The sequence below is a fragment of the Triticum aestivum genome, chromosome 5A (assembly GCF_018294505.1).
Source record: "Triticum aestivum cultivar Chinese Spring chromosome 5A, IWGSC CS RefSeq v2.1, whole genome shotgun sequence".
In the NCBI taxonomy this organism is placed as follows: Eukaryota; Viridiplantae; Streptophyta; class Magnoliopsida; order Poales; family Poaceae; genus Triticum; species Triticum aestivum.
This window is the reverse complement of record NC_057806.1, coordinates 56,109,364-56,130,855: the sequence shown is the minus strand read 5'-3', so window position 1 is coordinate 56,130,855 and position 21,492 is coordinate 56,109,364.

Here is a 21,492-nt window from a genome sequence, read left to right as displayed (position 1 = left end):
ATATGGAAGTTGTTTGCACTTGTCCTTGCCAAAATGATAAGAGTGAAGTATGTTGGCGGAGTCACCCTCAAGAACTCTCTAGTTCTTCTTCTTCTGGATCCACATCATCTTGATGGGAACCCTTGGAGTTGTAGTTGTACTTGATGAAGTAGAACTTGATGTGGTCTTGGGAACCCACTTGACCAAGGCCTTGGGTGCTTCTTCAAATGCATCAATCTCCTCTTGAAGCTTGTCCTTGCCTTTTTGCTTGTGGTCTTGTGGTGGAAGATCATCTTGAGCTTGTGTTCCTTTGAAAGAAGTAGGATCATACTTCTCTTATTGAGGAACAAACTTCGTCTTGGGGTATTGATCTTCTTCCCACTCAACTCCATTGGCATTGAACTTTCGTTCAAAAGCAACACCTTGATTCTTCCGGTGTCTTCCTTGCTTGCGTACAATTTCTTCAAATTGCTTACTCCCGGCAAGGCTCTTGTAAACAACTTTCTCTATAATTCCCTTCAATAAGCTATTTTCTTGCTCAAGTGTAACTTGGCTAAGAGAATCATTAGTGGAATCAAGAGAACTACTAGAAGCAACAATATTGGATTTAGCATGATTGTTGTTACTACTAGATGAAGAATCTTTCTTGTTCTTGTTACTAGACTTGACTTGAGGCATGTAAGTAGACAAGAGTAAACGCTTGGCAATGTAAGAAGAACTTTTCTTGCGAAGATCATCATTGATTGCCTTTAAAAACTCATGCTCTTGCTCAAGGTTAAGCTTTTCAAAGCGTAGCTTATCATGAATCTTTAAAAGTTCTCGATGATTTTCCAAGGTAGTTTCATGAGCTAACTTAAGAGTGTTTGGTTCTTTAGTTAGACACTCAATCTCGTTCTTATCACCATCATTCATTTTATCTTGATTATCATGATTAATTGACGTTTCATCATAGTATTCATCACTAGAGTTGTCAACAAGTAAATCATCATCACCTAGCAAATCATCTTCATCACTATTTAAATCAACATACTCGGGATGTGTTACCTTTGAACCTTTGGCCATGAAGCACCTTCCAATTCCTTCATTTGTTGAGTCAAATATGTCATAGGAGTTGGTTGACACAAGTGCTTGACTGGCAACACCTTCATCTTGAGTATATTCGGAGTCGGAGTGATAACTTCTTTCGGAGTGATTGTCGGAGTCGGAGCCGGATATCCATTCACCAACATGAGCTTGATGTCTTCTTTTTGTGTAGCTCCTTGATGACTTTCCTTTCCTTTCCGAATCCTTGCTTCTCCGAGAGGGTTTTCGTTCATAATGATCATCTCTACTCCTCCTTTCTCTTGGTGGTGATTCTTCTCTTCTACTTCTTCTTTTGGGAGAATCTTCTCTTCTTTTGTAGGGAGCCATACACTCATTGGAGTAGTGTCCAGGCCTTCCACAATTGTAGCAATTATGCTCACAACTAGAAGATCTTTTGTCATTGTAGGACCTTGACTTGGAACTTCTTTCTTTGCTTCTACTCTTGTATAACTTGTTGAAGTTCTTCACCATTAGGCTGAATTCTTCATTGAAGGTTTGTTTCTCACTTGATGATGTGGGAGCATCACATGAGGCTTTGTAAACACCACTTGACTTGTTCTGAAGCTCTTCCTTATCCTTGAGTGACATCTCATGAGCAACAATTCTTCCAATGGCTTCCGTTGGCTTGAGATCTTTGTAATTGGGCATCATTTGGATCAATGTGCACACGGTATCATATTTTCCATCCAAGGCTCTTAGGATCATCTTGATGATGAACTTATCGGTCATCTCTTCACTTCCTAAGCCGGCAATCTCATTTATGATGAGAGCAATCCTAGAATACATTTCAGAGACACCTTCACCATCCTTCATTTTGAACTTGTCAAGTTGACTTTGAAGCACATCCAATTTGGATTCCTTGACGGAGTCGGTACCTTCGTGCATATCAATCAAAGTATCCCAAATTTCCTTTGCATTCTCAAGACAGCTGATTTTGTTGAATTCTTCGGGGCATAATCCGTTGAAGAGAATATCACAAGCTTGAGCATTGTATTGTAGCATCTTCAACTCTTCCGTGGTAGCTTCACGGTTTGGTTCTCTCCCATCAAAGAATTCACCTTGCAAGCCAACACACACAATAGCCCAAACGGCCGGGTTATGTCCAAGAATATGCATTTTCATCTTATGCTTCCAACTAGCAAAATTTGTACCATCAAAGTAAGGACCTCTACGGCGGTAATTTCCCTCGCTAGACTCCATACTCTCCTAGGTTGTGAAACCAAGGCTATGACCACCAAAAGCTATGGAAATCAAAGCAAATGGAGACCAAAGCTCTGATACCACTTGTAGGATCGAAAGTATGTCTAGAGGGGGTGATTAGACTACTTGACCAAATAAAAATCGAGCCTTTTCCCAATTTTAGTTCTTGGAAGATTTTAGCAACTTAGCACAAACAAGTTATCAACCTGCACATGCAATTCTAAGAGTATAGCAACGGAATGTAAAACAATTCATATGAAGGTAAAGGGAGGAGTTTGAGGGAGAAAACACAATGTTGACACAAAGATTTTTGGCGTGGTTCTAATAGGTGGTGCTATCATACATCCACATTGATGGAGACTTCAACCCACGAAGGGTAATGGTTGCGCAAGTCCACGGAGGGCTCCACCCACGAAGGGTCCACGAAGAAGCAACCTTGTCTATCCCACCATGGCCGTTGCCCACGAAGGACTTGCCTCACTAGGGTAGATCTTCACGAAGTAGGCGATCTCCTTGCCCTTACAAACTGCTTGGTTCAACTCCACAATCTTGTCGGAGGCTCCCAAGTGACACCTAACCAATCTAGGAGACACCACTCTCCAAGAAGTAACAAATGGCGTGTTGATGATGAACTCCTTGCTCTTGTGCTTCAAATGATAGTCTCCCCAACACTCAACTCTCTCTCATAGGATTGGATTTGGTAGAAAGAAGATTTAAGTGGAAAGCAACTTGGGAAGGCTAGAGATCAAGATTTATGTGGTTGGAATGGAATATCTTAACCTTAACACAAGTGTAGGTGGTTCTCTCTCAAAAAATATGTATTGGAAGTGTAGGCATGTTCTGATGGCTCTCTCCTCGAATGAAGAGTGGGTGGAGGGGTATTTATAGCCTCCACACAAAATCTAACCGTCCAAACTCGGTGGGACTGAATCATGAAACTCGGTCAGACCGATTTAGTTCAAAATGTGAACGTTAGGATTCTCGGTGGGACCGACATGTCAACTCGGTGGGGCCTATTTCGTTAGGGTTAGGGCATAACGTAATCTCAGTGAGACCGATTACACAAACTCGGTGAGACCGATTTTGGTAATGGACTAACATAGAGTTGGTTAGGCAAACTCGGTGGGACCGATTCGCTCATCTCGGTTGGACCAAAGTGTTATGAAAGGGAAATAGAGAGTTTACATTGCAATCTCGGTGGAACCGATCGCTCATCTCGGTTGGACCGAAGTGTTACGAAAGGAAACAGAGAGATTACAATCCCATCTCGGTGAGACCGAGATCCCTATCGGTGAGACCAAAAAGACTAGGGTTTCTGGCAGTGGCTATGTCAACTGAACTCGGTGGTGCCGGATAGAAAGAATCAGTGGGGCCGAGTTGGATATTTGGTGTGGGGCATATTTGGAAGTGAGAAAGTAGTGGAGGGTTTTGGAGCATATCACTAAGCATTTAGAGCAAGCACCTCATTAAGCAACACATCATCCCTTCTTAATAGTATTGGCTTTTCCTATAGACTCAATGTGATCTTGGATCACTAAAATAGAAAATGTAGAGTCTTGTACTTTGAGCTTGAGCCAATCTTTTATCCTTAGCATTTTGAGCGGTCCACTTTCTAATCCATGCCATGCCAACCATTGAGCTTTCCTGAAATATTCATCTTGGAATAGCATTAGCTCAACGAGCTATATGTTGTTAGGAATTACCAAAACCACCTAGGGATAGTTGCACTTTCACCCGGGCACCCGGAGAACCCAGTGCTTGCCCAAGGGGATCCCGGAGTACCCGTGTGATCACCCTATGAAATGCCACCCAGGCTCAAAGGGATCATAATATTATTCATGCTAGAAACTTCCGTGTGCAGCTACAAGCCATTATGGGCTCTAGCATAGTTGAGTATGTTGTGTGACCTCTTTCAGTGGTAGGCTAGCAGATGTAGGGGGAAAGTAGGTGGTATTGTCTACCCAGAGTAAAGAGTTAATGCTTCGGAAAGACTGTGTCTCGATCATCCGTTTCTCAAACATCATGTAGTGCGAGAAATTCAACGGAGGAGGTCGAGTCTTGTGGGGAAAAGTGCATAAACCCCTGCAGAGTGTACAAACTAATCATGATTAGCCGTGTCCTCCGTTATGGACATCTTGAGTATCTGGTACTTGAATTATTGGTTTGATCTCATCACTTTACTTAATGAATTTGTTGGGTTATTAATATTATTTTGGGATTGAGTTGGAGGAACCTTTTCAATAATGACATAAACTTGGTAGTTAAATAAAATTTATTCCTTTGTTGTAGGGAAAAATTAGCTTTATGCAAATGTTAACCATAGAGCCTCCACCAGCCAAATATGCATGTAGTGATAGTCATTATTTCAGCATTACTCTACGGTGTGAAATTGCTAGTACATTCAATGTACTAACCTACATGGCTGCAACGTCTCATGTTGTAGGAATCTTATGATGAGTAAGTGACACGTTAGGGTTACGATTTCTACACTCAACTTTGCCGTTGGTGTTGATGGGAATCCACAACCTTGTTGCTACTTCCACTATTTGGACTGAGGTAATAGTATTTACGTTACTTTATACATGTGATTTACCTTTGTTATAAATCCTCGAGTACTGTGTGTGTCAGCATACCGATCCAGAGATGACACTTAAGCACAGAGTCTTGACCGTCTGAGGTCGGGTCGCTATAAGATGGTATCAGAGCACATGTTGACTGTAGACGTGACCCCTAGAAACTGGCAAGCACATAGGAAAGATTTCCTGTACAATTTTATTTTCAAAAAGGATCTTTTACCTCTCTTCTAAGCTTTATCAAATATTCCCTTTTAGTTAGACAATACTCCTTTCCCCTTTTGACCAGACGAATATTCGACTAATGAGACCACTGTCGGATTTCGGGTTCCGGCAGACCCTTGAGGTTCGAACACTGGGGTGCGCGCGGAGATTTCGCCTCCTACCTACCTGCACCCCTCCGCCATGCCAGGATCTAAACTATGGAAAGAACGACACAGGAGACACATGGTTTATACTGGTTCGGGCCACCGTTGTGGTGTAATACCCTACTCCAGTGTGTGGTGTGGTGGATTGCCTCTTGGGCTGATGATGATGAACCAAGGAGAACAGCCTCGCGAGGGTCTGTTCTTGGCTTGAGCGATGAACTGCTCGGAGGAGTTCAGTCCCCCTTCTCTCTCTCCGCCTCCAGCCAACCGACCGAACCCCCTCCCTATGTGGGTGGCTGGTCCTATTTATAGAGGCCCTGGTCCTCTTCTCAAATATCGAGCGGGAAGGGAGCCAACAATGGCGGGCTAATTTGAAGGGGGACAGCAAGTATCAGCTATCCTGACAAAAGTAGTCTTCGCCCGCGCAAGGCTCTGGTGATGACGCCGTCTTGGGCTCCACGATGACCTCTATCTCGTAGTCCTCCTGGTCTTGGTCTCATTGCACCGAAATGGCAACCTTTGCCTGATGCCTCGATACTCCGCGGCTGCGCTTGCCCCCTTTGCACCAAAGAGGAAAGGAGGACACTGCGTGGGCTGGCACCCGCCTGGCGCCCTGAGTCGTCATGGCTTGCGTCACTAGCACCTCGCGAGGTACCCCGCCTTGATCTCTCCGCCCCTCGTGAGCCAGCCTGACGAGGCCGTGCCTAAGGAAGCTCCGCGTCGTCCGCCCCGCGAGGCATGGCCCCTCGTGAGCGTCTTGGGTTTGTGTTGGTGAAGATGGGCCGTGCTGGGCCCCCCTTTGAGCCACGCCGCAGGCCGCAGGCAGGCAAGTCTGGGGACCCCCGTTCCCAGAACGCCGACAGTAGCCCCCGGGCCCAAGGCGTGCCCGGACTGGGCCGTGCAGGGAGGCGGAAGGGTAAGAGCGAAGCGCCGCGAGCCCTAACAGCCTGCGGCCTTGGGCGCCGCATGGCGGTTGACTGGACGCGGGCGCCTTAGCAACCGCGCGAGTTGATAAAGGAGTGGCATCCGCCTAGGCCCTGCTTCTTGCTTTCCCCGGTTGCTGCTCAGATCCCCTTTCTTGCGCCTCTCCTTCCTTCCTCCGAAATTTCCAGATCTTCTCTGACCGTGCGACCTAGGGAGCCATGGCACCTCGTCAGCCCCCGGCCGCAGCTTGGTACTCGTCTGCCCTGGACTCGCCGAACGTGTTGGAGGCGAGCCTTGCCCGGTTGCGCCGGATGGCAACGGCGTGGGGCATCGACAGGGCAAAGGTGTTCAAGGCCGGCTCTGCCACCCCTGAGGGTCAAAGGAGCACCTTCTATCCGCTCTTCGTAAGTGCCATTGTTGCTGGCCTGGTGCCTCCCTTCTCTGAGTTCTTCTTCTCTGTCCTCCGCCATTACAAGCTACAGGCTCTGCATCTCCATCCCAACTCCGTCCTTCTCCTGGCAATCTTTGCTTATTATTGTGAGGCCCACGTTGGGGTGCAGCCCTCAGTGGCCTTGCTGCGCCACTACTTCTACCTCCGGACCTCCCGCGGTCCTGCTTCCGCGTGCGCGAGCTTCATCGCGTACAGTGGCGCCATTGCCATCTCGAATCCTGGGAAAAGGATTGAGGGCTTCAGGAGCAAGTGGATCTTGGTGGATGCTAGGCGCATCCACCCTCGGCTGATCTTGCCCACGGAGCAGCCCACGAGCTCCAGCGACTGGGGTCAAGCGGAGCTCGCGGATCCCCGCGCGAAGATGGTGTTGGTGAAGATGGACGCGGATCTGAGGCCGACCGACATGGCGGCGGCGAAGCTGACCGGCGCGTCGCTGCTGAGGGAGTTCCTGGAGCACCGGCTGGCTCCGCTTCGGCAGTACTCACTTCCAATGTGGAGGCCCCGTCCGAGCCCCGCGGCCTTGGCCGACGGAGACCTGGCTGCGGTTCTCCAATCTCTGGTCGGGGGCAATGTGGCGAGGTTGGAGGGCGCTCCTACGCCCTTGTTCCTCCGCAACGACTGGGAGCGGGTAGTGAAGTCCATGCCCGTCTTCAACGGGGAGGGGCCCGTGCCCCTGGAAGCTCCCGAGGGACCGGTGGACGTGCCCTCCGGCGACTCCAGCGAAGAGGAGGAAGGAGGGGAGCGGGGAAAAGGGCCTGACTCCGAGGCGACTGACGGGGAGTCGAAGGCTCCCCTCCCCCGGTGCAGGTCCCGCGCTCTCCACCTCTCTCCGAGCGATGACGATGAGGATGACGACGAAGACGACGGCGAGGACAACGACGGGCAGGGCGGCGGGAGCTTGCGCCTGATCCCAAAGAAGGGCAGGACCGAGCTGATCTCCCGTGGGTCTCCCCCGGCCCCGGGGCGAACCGCAGACGCACCTTCCGCCTCCAAGCTTCCCGAGGTTGACCCTTCCAGCCAGCTTTCAGGCTTCAAATTTGGCCGAAGGCCGCTTGAGCTCACTGGTGACGACCCGTAAGCATTCGATTCTTGTCTTTATCTCTTGCTCTGCTTCTGAGGCTTGACGTTCGCATTCTTTTGGATAGGCTGGCGTCCGCAGCAAAGAAGCCGAAGGGGGCTCCCGTGGTTCCATCCGTGGCGGCGCTTCTGCCCGCGAAGGAGGGTAACCGCGACGCACATGCTTCTCCTGCCCGGTCGTCCTCACGAGGCCTGGCTGAGCCGGCTGGGGCGAGCTCAGCCCCCACGGCCCAAGTGGCTCCCGAGGTGCTCTTGCCTGCCGCCGCCACTACAGCTGTCGGGGCGCGGCAGACTCCGCCTCAAGATGCCGCGGCTACGCTGCCGCCTTCTCCTCCTACTCCACCGGCCGCCGTCTCTTCGACTCCTTCTGCCATTCTGGATCGTGCTGTTGCTGAGCTGGACTGACTGCGTCAGGATCTTCTTGGCGCCGACCCCCGCTTGGTGGCCGGGCGCTTGGAGCTGGCTTCAGGATGGGTTCGCTCCGACGCCTCGATTCGGGCGGCGCTGGTCCAGGCCTCGACGGCATGCGACGAGGAGAAGCAGGCCGTCCTGGAGGCGAAGGCTGCTCGTGATGCAGCCCTGGGGGAGGTGGTCGACATCCGTGGTCGCTGCAAGGCGCTGGAGGACGAGCTGCAAGGCCTGCGGGATCAGCTCGCGAAAGAGGTCCGCCTTCGCCAAGAGCAGGAAGAAGGCGTGAAGGCTCGCGAGGCGGCTGTCGAGGGCCGGGAGGCCAAGCTCAGGAAGCGCGGCGACCGCCTAGGCACGCTGGAGCAGGAGTTGGGGGCGAGGAAGGCCGAGCTGGACGGCAAGGCCCTGGTTCTTGCCGAGGACCGTGCGGCCTTCACGGAGTTGGAGGCGAAGGCTCGCTCCTCGCTAAGGACGCTTTACGACAGCGGCCTGGAGAGCCCACTAGCTGGCGCCGAGGACGGCCCCGCCAAGCTGCTTCCCTTCCTGGTTCATGCTCTTGAAGATGTCGCCCTTGGCCTTGGCTCCACGGCCGAGGCTGAGGCGCGTGTCCTGTCTTCTGCAGCGCTGACGCGGGTCCTCACCCACATCTACCTTCGCGATTCCGGTGTTGACCTCGACAGCCTGCTGGAGCCAGTGAGCGGCGAGCATGCCGCTGCCGCTGCCGAGGCCGTGAAGGGTCGCGCAGAAGCTCTGCTGGGGAAGTTCCGGGCCTTCAGCACCAAGCCAGAGCAAGGCGCTGCCGGCCCTGCTGCTCCATGAGCCGAACCCACTCCGCGCTGCTCCCCCGCCGCCAAGTGACTCCGTCGTGGCTCCTGTCCTGCTTTTAATTCCTGCACATGTATCATGCCTCGGGGAGGCGTTTAAACTTGCGTTTGGTACTGGGATAACAGTGTGGACTGTAATATTTGCTTTTGAATTCCTTGAAATTTGTGCTTTCCTTCCTACTTGCTTATGTTCTACGCCGGCAGAGCCCAGCCCCGCGCGTACCTCACCCAGCAATAGTCCCGACCGGAAACCAGGATGGGACCAAGGAGTGAGGGGCTACGTGACAAGTTAGGCTCCTAAGTCGCGATGCTCAGGAGTCCCCCTTGGCGCACGAACAACAAGTAGGGAGGTGTGATGTGGGTGGATCTACCGTTCTACGTCTGCAGAGCCCGGCCGCGCGCGTGCCTCACCCAGCGATGGTCCCGACCGGAAACCAGGACGGGGCCACGGAGTGAGGGGCTATGTGACCAGTTAGGCTCCTGAGTCGCGATGCTCAGGAGTCCCCCTTGACGCTCAAATGGCCTTTGTACCTTGGCTCCGCTCGGGGAGAGACGTGCGACGAACCAGGCCTAGGGGGACCTGGCTGGGCGGCGTGCGTCTGGGTGTAACCCAGGCACAGCCCCCGTGCCCAGCCCCCTCGCGCGGCACTCCCGAGGGGAGGCATTACGATGAGGCTAGACACTGAGCTCTGGGCTCCCTGAGGTTGATGCGGCCCGGGGGCCACCATCAGTTGTTTATCACCAGCGCAGAGCATAGTGCTACCGTATCTGTACGGGCATAGCCGCTCCTCGGCAGTGTCGTCAGCCAGCGCGGAGCATGGTGCTTCCACTGGTACGTGGGAGGGCCCCCCCCTCCGGGAGGAGCCCCCGGGGCGTGTACAGCCCCGCCCTGACACGTGACTGGCACGGTAGGGCCTGGCGAGGTGTATCTGGGCACCCATGAGCCAGCGTGGGACTCGCGGGGCCCTACCTCTAGGCGGGTTGCGCCTGGCACTGGGCCTTATCTTGTGGTGTGTCCCTGCAAATTTGGTTAGATGCCTGCACTCTACGTCCTCGGGTCCCGGCCCTCGAGCTGGTCTCAGCCGTTGCTGGTATGCCAGGTCGCGATGCCATGGACAAGGCCAGAGGGTGAGGGCTGGAGAGCCAGTAAGAGCCCTGAGTCGCGATGCTCAGGTACCCCCCCTTTAACATGCAAGTGGTCGGCATGGAGAAGAAGAGGTGCCGTGGACCGGCATCGAATAATCATGCATGGTGGGTTTAACGCATAATCGGAAATAAATGCAAATGTGATACATGCCACTGGGCCTGGCCCGAGCGGCTTGGGGATCATGCGGCCCGAGGGGCGCCCCCAGTTAGAAGTAAAACTCGAAAGATGTCACCTGATGACGCTGAAGACGAAGGGGTGTTGGTGTAGCAGACTCGGTGGGCTGCGGAAGCCGATCCTCATGAGCCCCCAGGCCCAGGGGCCTCGGGAGGCTCTGGAGGCGCTGGCGGCTCCTCGCGGGCCATCTCCATCTCTGCCAGGGCTGCGGAACGCCTGGCCTCTCGTGCCTCCGCGATGCCCCTCATGAGGCGCTGGTACATGTCAGCCGCGCTCGGCAAACCGTAAGGCATGCGAACGTAGCTGTGGGGTGGACCTCCGCAGTGCCCCACTCGCGAGGGCCAGAGGCGCTCCAGGGAGGCGACTTGGTTGAGCCCTGGTACATCGATGCAGACGCGCAGCCCGCCATCCTCGCCTGGATGGGGGGCCACTGCTGGTAGGCGACGGCCGCCTGTCATGACTCTTGACTCCTGTAGCTCCTGAATGGCCTTGCTGACAAACTCCTGAGGGTCTGGATCTCCTTGCCTTGCTCCTTCTTGAGGGAAACGTGCTTCAAAACACGCCTCCATGTGGTGCCCAAGCGCCTCCCTCGTGACCCTAGCCAGGTCGGTGGCCCTCCAGGGGAGAGCCCCCGAGCCCTGCCTGAGGAGGGCGCCGAGCGCGCTTTCCTATGCGATGGAGGGAGGTTCCCCCTGGGCAGGCGCGGGCCTAGAGGGGCCTGCCTCCTGAGGGGCCGGGTTGGACGATGTCTTCTTCTTCTTGGGGGCGGCCTCGGGAAGCCTCCTGCTTCCGCGATCCGGGTCTTCCAGTGATGCGGCCTGAAAGGCTCGTTCCAGGGAACACACCGCGTCCTTCTCTTCACACGGCACCGTGATGACTCCGCCGCTTCCTGGCATCTTGAGGACGTTGTAGCCATGGTGAGTTACGGCCATGAACTTGGCCAGTGCTGGGTACCCAAGGATGGCGTTGTACGGTAGGCGAATGTGGGCGACGTCGAAGTCGATGAGCTCGGTGCGGTAGTTGTCGCGTGCCCCGAAGGTGACAGGGAGGCGGACCTGCCCAATCGGGACCGTGGAGCCGTCGGTGATACCGGAGAAAGGCTTGGTTGGCTAAAGCTGGCTGTAGGGAACTTGGAGGTTGTTGAACGTCTCCACAGACAGGACGTTGAGCCCTGCCCCTCCATCGATGAGGGTCTTGGTGACCACCATGTTGCTGATGATTGGGGAACAAAGCATCAGGAGGACTCCGGCTGTAGCCGCACACTTGAGCTGATCTACTGAGCTGAACATGATGGTGCACGCCGATCACCTGAGGGGGCGCGTGGCTTCGAGCCTGGGGAGGACTGCATTCACTTTGCGGGCGAACTGCTTGAAGATGCGTTGTGAGGCTGGGGCTTGAGCCCCGCCCAGGATGCAGGCGATCGCGCGCGGCTCCTGGAAGCCCCCAGCCTCCTCGTCCTGGTGGTGGTCCTCGTTTCTCCTTGGCTGCGGCGGTAGCGGTGGGAGGCCTGCGTTGCCTTGCGGGCGATCCTCGCAAGGCTGATCCCTCCAGTCTCCCTCGCGAGGTTGATCCCTCCATCCTCTCTCGCGGGTCTTGCCAGCGATCCTCGCGAGGTTGGTCGCTCCACCCTTGGCGCGGGCCACGGTCTTCCCAGCGTCCTGTGTTCCTTCCTCGTCCTCGACCGTAGCCCCGGTCACCGCGGTCGGGGCGACGGCCGATCCTTCCTTCTCGCACGGCTCGGAGTTCTTGACATTCGTTGGTGTTGTGGGTGTGGAGGTCGTGGTACACACATTACCGGCTGCCCTTGGAAGGTTCGGGCTGATCTTTGCCCCACTTGGTGTCTAGTTCTGCCGCGAGCACGGCAGCCCCCTTGCGCGTCACATCCCTGGCCTTGAGCTTCTTCTCCTCTGGGTCTGCGGCAGGCAGCTCGAGGAGGGAGAGACGCCCTTCCTCAGCCCTGGCGCACTTGTTCGCCAAGTTGAACAGCTCCAAGGAAGTGCACAGGTCTTCATGCATCGCCAGCTCCTCCTTCATCTTGATGTCGCGCATGCCGTCAGAGAAGGCCGAGATGATGGCCTCCTCAGTCAACTTGGGAATCTTGAGGCGTGCGTTGTTGAAGCGCTGGATGTACTTCTTCAGGGTCTCCCCGGGTTGTTGCTTGATGTGGCGCATGTCGCTCACGGCGGGTGGCCGGTCGCGAGTGCCTTGGAAGTTGGCGATGAAGCGGGTGCGCATCTCGTCCCAGGAGGAGATTGTGCCTGGAGCCAGGTTCAGGAGCCAGGTGTGGGTGTAGGATCGAAAGTATGTCTAGAGGGGGGGGGGTGATTAGACTACTTGACCAAATAAAAACTTAACCTTTTCCCAATTTTAGTTCTTGGCAGATTTTAGCTATTGTAGGACAAGTCAAGCAATCATCACACAATTCAAGCAAGCATGCAAAGAGTATATTGGCAGCGGAAAGTAAAGCATGCAACTTGCAAGAATGTAAAGGGGAGGGTTTGGAGAATTCAAACGGAATTGGAGACACGGATGTTTTTCCCGTGGTTCGGATAGGTGGTGCTATCCTACATCCACGTTGATGGAGACTTCAACCCACAAAGGGTAACGGTTGCGCGAGTCCACGAAGGGCTCCACCCACAAAGGGTAACGGTTGCGCGAGTCCACGAAGGGCTCCACCCACGAAGGGTCCACGAAGAAGCAACCACCCACAAAGGGTCCACGAAGAAGCAACCTTGTCTATCCCACCATGGCCATCGCCCACGAAGGACTTGCCTCACTAGCGGTAGATCTTCATGAAGTAGGCGATCTCCTTGCCCTTACAAACTCCTTGGTTCAACTCCACAATCTTGTCGGAGGCTCCCAAGTAATACCTAGCCAATCTAGGAGACACCACTCTCCAAGAAGTAACAAATGGTGTGTAGGTAATGAACTCCTTGCTCTTGTGCTTCAAATGATAGTCTCCCCAACACTCAACTCTCTCTCATAGGATTTGGATTTGGTGGAAAGAAGATTTGAGTGGAAAGCAACTTGGGAAGGCTAGAGATCAAGATTCATATGGTAGGAATGGAATATCTTGGTCTCAACACATGAGTAGGTGGTTCTCTCTCAGAACATATGAGTTGGAATTGTGTATGTGTTCTGATGGCTCTCTCCACGAATGAAGAGGAGGTGGAGGGGTATATATAGCCTCCACACAAAATCCAACCGTTACACACAGTTTTCCAATCTCAGTGGGACCGAATCAACAAACTCGGTCGGACCGAAAAGGTAAACCTAGTGACCGTTAGAGATTTTTGGTGGGACTGACATGCAACTCGGTAGGACCGATATGGTTAGGGTTTGGGCATAACGTAATCTCGGTGAGACCGATTACACAAACTCGGTGGGACCGATTTTGGTAATTAGCTAACCAGAGAGTTGGTCAGGCAAACTCGGTGGGACCGATTTGCTCTTTCGGTGATACCGAAAAGTTACAAAAAGGAAACACTGAATTTACATTGCAATCTCGGTGGGACCGATTCGCTCTTTCGGTGAGACCGAAAAGTTACGAAAGGGAAACAGAGAGTTTGCAATCCCATCTCGGTGAGACCGAGATCCCTATCGATAGAACCGAATTGCTAGGGTTTGGCAGTGGCTTATGACAAGTGAAACTCGGTGGCGCCGGATAGAAAGAATCGGTAGGACCGAGTTTGGCTTAGGGTTTAGGTCATATGTGGATATGGGAAGGTAGTTGAGGGTTTTTGAAGCATATCACTAAGCACATGAAGCAAGAGGCTCATTAAGCAACACCTCGTCCCTCCTTGATAGTATTGGCTTTTCCTAAAGACTCAATGTGATCTTGGATCACTAAAATATAAAATGAAGAGTCTTGAGCTTTTGAGCTTGAGCCAATCCTTTGTCCTTAGCATTTTGAGGGTTCCACTTTCACCATCCATGCCATGCCAATCATTGAGCTTTCCTGAAATAATCATCTTGGAATAGCATTAGCTCAATGAGCTATATGTTGTTATGAATTACCAAAACCACCTAGGGATAGTTGCACTTTCAATCTCCCCCTTTTTGGTAATTGATGACAACATATAGATCAAAGCTTCGACAAATGATAATAAGCATGAGATATATCGTCGCTTTGAGAAGTATGTGATAAGTAAGAGCTCCCCCTAAATTTGTGCATATTTAAAATTTGCTTTGGACTGCAAATGCACAAAGAGTTAGAGTCATGGGTTACTCTTCCATGTCACATACATCTTGGTGGAGCGCTTAAAATGATAAGAATGAAATACATGCACTCATCACCAAGAAAAGTGAATGATCACATAAGATAGATAGGATAATAACATTAAGCAAACATTAAGTGTAGCTTATGATCAAACACATGATCATCAATGTCTCACAAGCAATGACATAGTATCTCAAGCACTCAAAAGCAAACAAAATTCGAAAAACCACCAAATAAAACAAGAGAGAAAAAAAGCAACACTCTCTCTCTCGAAGCCTATGATCTATCCATTTTTCTCCCCCTTTGGCAACAAGTTACCAAAAAGTTCCTAGAAAATGCATAGTGCTAGATCGACGCTTAGGCTTGATCTTCAGGTGGTGGTGGAGTCCGGATCACTCCAAGGACGAAGGCTTCTATAGACGCTGAAGTAGACGCTGGAGTTGGAGCTGAAGTAGACGCTGGAGCAGGTTGGGCTGGTGCTACGGCTGGAGCTGAGGCGGTTGCTCTTGTGTCAGGAACTGGCACTGCAGATGACCTCGGACCTTGTGGCACTCTGGCAAAAGCATCAGTTGTAGTCTTGCCTCTCCTCTCCTGCATGTCATCTTGGAGCTGCTCCACTGCAGTCTGAATCTCTGTCACCTTGACATCCAGGTCATAGAACTTTTGTTCCATGATTCTCTCTAGGCTTGCCTGGTTCTGAGTTAGGGTGGCTAGTCCTTTCTCAATCCGCAGGGTGGATGCAATTAGGTAACCAAGCTACTCTTGTTTGGTTTTCAAGAAATACTCAGATGCCTCCTCTTGAGTTGGCATCTTGGCAGCTTTCTCCTTCCTTGCCTTCTTCTTTGCTTGTGCTTGGGCAGATGATGGCTCATTCTCAGTCATAACAACTTGATTATCTTCAAAATCTAGACGGATGGGCAGGTGTTCCTTGTCCAATAAGTATATGCCCGTGCCCATCTTGGAGTTAATGAGCTCCTGAATTTGTGGGGCATACCCACAACTCCTCTTCTGGTCTGCTGCAGTCCTCTTGATAGTCTCTACTATGAGGTTCATGACCTTGAATTTCTGAGGCACATCAAATACATGAAGCAAATTGATTTCATGGCCTCTGATCATCTTGTGATCTCTAGACTTGGGCAATAAGGTGTGCCTCAAGATCCAATTGATAGTTGGCAGCCCTGACAGAAGATAATGCACTGAGCCAAATTTGAAAGTTTCAAGAGCTTCATTTGGAATTTCTTTGTACATATTTGACATTGAGTTATGATCCATCTTCTTCTTGGCATAGATATCCAAGTCATCCTCATGCTCTTCAGGGGCATTGATCAGCTGAGCCCATTCAGCAACTGTAGATTGGTACCTCGTACCCTCAGACATCCAAGTTATCCTACCATCTGGATAAAAGTGTGCTGTGGAGTAGAACTGCATGATAAGCTCCTCATTCCACTTTGTGAGCTTCTACCCAACAAAGTCTGCAACTCCACAAGCACTAAAGCTGTCTTGCACTCCAGGATAGTGCTCTTCATTGTCCTTGATGTACTCCCAATCAACCCATCTCATGTCACAAACTATTGGCTTCTTGTCAAGCAAAACTGTCTCATAGAAGTCCAGCTGTTCCTTGGTGTGAAATTTGTAATCCACAGCAGTTCTTCTCCTTGAAGCATACGGATCTGCTTCTCTCCACTTCCTGAGCCCTGAGTCTCTCCTGAGCTTCATATCCTCAGCCACAGGATGAGCATCGTTGTGGTCTGGGATCTTGGGCTTGAGCTTTCTCAGAACATTCTCTTCCTCTTCTTCTGCAGCTTCAGGCACTGGGGCCTTGTTCTTTTCAGCAGCTGGGATGCTTCTTGTATTTCTCTTTGGTGCAGACTTGGGCTTGGAGGCAGCTTTGGGTGCTTCTTTGGGTGCTTCTTTGGGTTTAGATGTGGCAGCCCCTGATCTTATAGCATCACCCATAAGCTTAGGTGCCTTAGGTGCTGGTGCAACAACCTCTTCTTCCTCTTCCTCTTCCATGATGGAAGCCTTTCCAAGCACTCTGGCTACGGTCTTCTTGACCCTTTCCTTCCTTTTCTTGCCCTCAGCAGCAACTGGCTCTATGGGAGTGGGCTTCTCGGAAATCTTGGTTGAAGCTCTAGCCTTTGGCATAGGCTGCCTACCTGCTGGCCTTTTGATCTTTAAGCCTGGCTTTGTGCCTTAAGCTGGTTCAACTCTCTTGGAAGTTGCTTCCTCTTCTTCCACATAATCTTCATCCTTAGAATCTGAAGTTCTCTTCTTCCTCTGTCTGGTGGCAGCTTTAGGCAGATTGCTTGGGGTACTCCTACTGCCATCATCTGAAGAACTTGAGGGACTAGTGCCCTCACTCATCTGCACTTGCTCTTCTGACATGTTCTGGCTATCACTTTGGTCTGACATGATGAACAAGCTGACTTCTGACCCTGTGAACAGTTTATAGATGAGGTAGAGTGGATGAGCATCACAAAATGCAGAGATTTTTGCAAAAGAATGACTCAAAATCTTAGTTTTAGTTTCCCACTGAAATCATCTCGGATCTACCGATTTTCAAACTCGGTGATACCGAAGCAGTTTTGGAACCTAAACTAGTGAACTCGGTTGGACCGAGTCACAGTTCGGTGGCACCGAGACTGCTAGGGTTTCATAGAGTTCCAAAATCGGTCACACCGATAAGTAATTCTCGGTCAGACCGAGTCTCACTTGTGCAATGGCATAAGCCAAATCGGTGGGACCGGGTTTTTCAACTCGGTGGGTCCGAGATGGTTTCGGCGGAAACCTAACCCTAAAATTTTCGAATCAAACCTAATCTACGAGTGCATTAACTGGATAGGAGTGTTTCAATCGTGGCAAGAATCATGATGATCACAATGTGCTAAGAATCGAATTGGGGAATAGCACAAAGATCGAGTCCATACCCTAGTTCGGCGGAGACTCGCTACGGCGGCAACGACGGGGTAGAATTCCCGTTGACGGCGACGGAGACCAGCGACTGGAGGCGGCTGGCAGCGAGGAGACGATCCGGAGACCACGTTGGTAGAGTAGGCTATCGCGCGGGCGAAGGGGTTCGGAGAAATTTCCAAATTTTGCCCGTGACTATATATAGCCCGACCCTGTCGGGGTGACCGAGTGGAACAACTCGGTGGCACCGAGATGCAAAACTGTATATAGTTGTTGCAACTCGGTGTGACCGAAAGGTTCAAATCGGTTGCACCAAGATAGAAAACCTAGATCAACTTAATGATCTCGGTAGGACCGAAAGTGGGGTATCGGTCAGACCGAGAAGCATAAAGAGGTTTTGGAAGTTTAAGTCTATGACGAATCGGGGACTCCGAGCGCTCCTCACACAGAGTGGTTCGAATCTGACTTGACCAAATTTTGTGATGTAGCATGAATAGAGTTTGAGACGAGAAAAGCATAGATAGCTAGAGGAGGTTCTTAGGCATTCTTGTCCATCCACTTGGCAAAAGGAAATAAAACCAAACAATCAAAACAACAAGTGGATGTCCTCGAATGAGTAAAATATGCAACCAGCATGCTCACACAATAAGATGGCAAATGAAATATGTGACAAGGCATGCACAACCAATTCTAGCATCTATCAAGCAATTTGCGATGACAAGGTCATCTATATATGAGCATATTGACTTAGGAGTCAAGTGAGAACACTTGATCATAGGTCATACTCATCGTTTAAGCTCAAGTGGGGTTACCACTTTTACATAAAGCATTGTTGTGTTCACATCTTTAGAGTTGCTTTAGCTCAAGTCTTAGAGTAAAGCTCCCCCTAGATGTGATACCCCCCTTAGAGGGATGAACTAACCTCGGGTTTTGTCGATGATGACTTCATGTAGATGTTGAAGATGTGGATGCTTAATGTTGATGTAGATCACTTGGAGCTATCCATTTGAGTGAATTGCACTTTCAATACCTACATGGGTTAGTCCCACAAGGAACAAACAAGGATATCCATAGACATAGAGTGATGCACACACAAGATGATGTCCATGAAAACTTTTAGGTTACCTTGTCCCTTGTCTTACCAACAAGAGGGTTTGTGACTCCTTGAACTAGTGCAAGATGTGGAAGTTGATTGCACTTGTTCTTGCCAAAATGATAAGAGTGAAGTATGTTGGCGGAGTCACCCTCAAGAACTCTCTAGTTCTTCTTCTTTTGGATCCACACCATCTTGATGGGAATCCTTGGAGTTGTAGTCGTACTTGATGAAGTGGAACTTGAAGTAGTCTTGGGAATCCACTTGACTAAGGTCTTAGGAGCTTCTTCAAATGCATCAATTTCCTCTTGAAGCTTGTCCTTGCCTTTGTGCTTGTAGTCTTGTGGTGGAAGATCATCTTGAGCTTGTGTCCTCTTGAAAGAAGTATCATACTTCTCTTGTTGAGGAACAAACTTTGTCTTGGGGTATTGATCTTCTTCCCACCCAACTCCATTGGCATTGAACTTTCGTTCAAAACCAACACCTTGATTCTTCCGGTGCATTCCTTGCTTGCGCACAATTTCCTCGAATTGCTTACTCCCGGCAAGGCTTTTGTACACTCCTTTCTCTATAATTCCCTTCAATAAGCTATTTTCTTGCTCAAGTGTAACTTGGCTAAGAGAATCATTAGTGGAATCAAGAGAACTACTAGAAGCAACAATATTGGATTTAGCATGATCATTGTTACTGCTAGAGGAAGAATCTTTCTTGTTCTTGTTACTAGACTTGACTTGAGGCATGTAAGTGGATAAGAGTAAACGCTTGGCAATGTAAGAAGAACTTTTCTTGCGGAGATCATCATTGATTGCTTTTAAGAACTCATGCTCTTGCTCAAGATTGAGCTTTTCAAAGCGTAATTTCTCATGAGCTCTTAAAAGTTCTCAATGATCTTCGAAGATAGTTTCATGAGCTAACTTAAGAGTGTTTAGTTCTTTAGTTAGAGTCTCAATCTTCTCCTTATCATTGTCATTCATTTTATCTTGATTAGCATGATTAATTGATGTTTCATCATAGTATTCATCACTAGAGTTGTCAACAAGCAAATCATCACCTAACAAGTCATCTTCATCACTATTGAAATCAACATACTCGGGGTGTGTTACCTTAGGACCTTTGGCCATGAAGCATCTTCCAATTCCTTCATTTGGTGAGTCAAATATGTCGTAGGAGTTGGATGACACAAGTGCTAGACCAGCAACACCTTCATCTTGAGTATCTTCGGAGTCGGAGTGATAACTTCTCTCGGAGTGGCTGTCGGAGTCGGAGCCGGATACCCATTCACCAACATGAGCTTGATGTCTTCGTTTTGTGTAGCTCCTTGATGATTTTTCCTTCCTTTCCGAATCCTTGTTTCTCCGTGAGTATCTTCGTTCATAACGATCATCTCTACTGCTTCTCTCTCTTGGTGGTGATTCTTTTCTTCTTCTTTTTGGAGAATATTCTCTTCTCTTGTAGGAAGCCGTACACTCATTGGAATAGTGTCCGGGTCTTCCACAACTGTAGCAGTTTCGCTCTCGACTAGAAGATCTTTTGTCATTGTAGGACCTTGACTTGAAGCTTCTATCTTTGCTTCTACTCTTGTAGAACTTGTTGAAGTTCTTCACCATTAAGCTCAATTCTTCATTGAAGTTTTGTTTCTCACTTGATGATGTAGGGGCTTCACATGAGGCTTTGTAGGCACCACTTGATTTGTTGTGAAGTTCCTCTTTATCCTTAAGTGACATCTCATGAGCAACAATTCTTCCAATCACCTCCGTTGGCTTCAGATCTTTGTAATTGGGCATCATTTTGATCAATGTGCACAAGGTATCATATTTTCCATCCAAGGCTCTTAGAATCTTCTTGATGATGAATCTATCGGTCATTTCTTCACTTCCTAAGCCGGCAATCTCATTTGTGATGAGAGCAAGCCTAGAGTACATTTCAGCGACACCTTCACCATCCTTCATTTTGAACTTGTCAAGTTGACTTTGAAGCACATCCAACTTGGATTCCTTGATGGAGTCGGTACCTTCGTGCATATCAATCAAAGTGTCCCAAATTTCCTTTGCATTCTCAAGACGGCTGATTTTGTTGAATTCTTCAGGGCACAATCCGTTGAAGAGAATATCACAAGCTTGAGCATTGTATTGCAACATCTTCAACTCATCCGCGATAGCTTCACGGTTTGGTTCTTTCCCATCAAAGAAGTCACCTTGCAAACCAACACACACAATAGCCCAAACGGCGGGGTTATGTCCAAGAATATGCATTTTCATTTTATGCTTCCAACTAGCAAAATTAGTACCATCAAAGTAAGGACCTCTACGGTGATAATTTCCCTTGCTAGACGCCATACTCTCCTAGGTTGTGAAACCAAGGCTATGACCACCAAAAGCTATGGAGATCAAAGCAAATGGAAACCAAAGCTTTGATACCACTTGTAGGATCGAAAGTATGTCTAGAGGGGGGGTGATTAGACTACTTGACCAAATAAAAACTTAACCTTTTCCCAATTTTAGTTCTTGGCAGATTTTAGCTATTGTAGGACAAGTCAAGCAATCATCACACAATTCAAGCAAGCATGCAAAGAGTATATTGGCAGCGGAAAGTAAAGCATGCAACTTGCAAGAATGTAAAGGGAAGGGTTTGGAGAACTCAAACGCAATTGGAGACACGGATTTTTTTCCCGTGGTTCGGATAGGTGGTGCTATCCTACATCCACGTTGATGGAGACTTCAACCCACAAAGGGTAACGGTTGCGCGAGTCCACGAAGGGCTCCACCCACAAAGGGTAACGGTTGCGCGAGTCCATGGAGGGCTCCACCCACGAAGGGTCCACGAAGAAGCAACCACCCACAAAGGGTCCACGAAGAAGCAACCTTGTCTATCCCACCATGGCCATCGCCCACGAAGGACTTGCCTCACTAGCGGTAGATCTTCATGAAGTAGGCGATCTCCTTGCCCTTACAAACTCCTTGGTTCAACTCCACAATCTTGTCGGAGGCTCCCAAGTAACACCTAGCCAATCTAGGAGACACCACTCTCCAAGAAGTAACAAATGGTGTGTAGGTAATGAACTC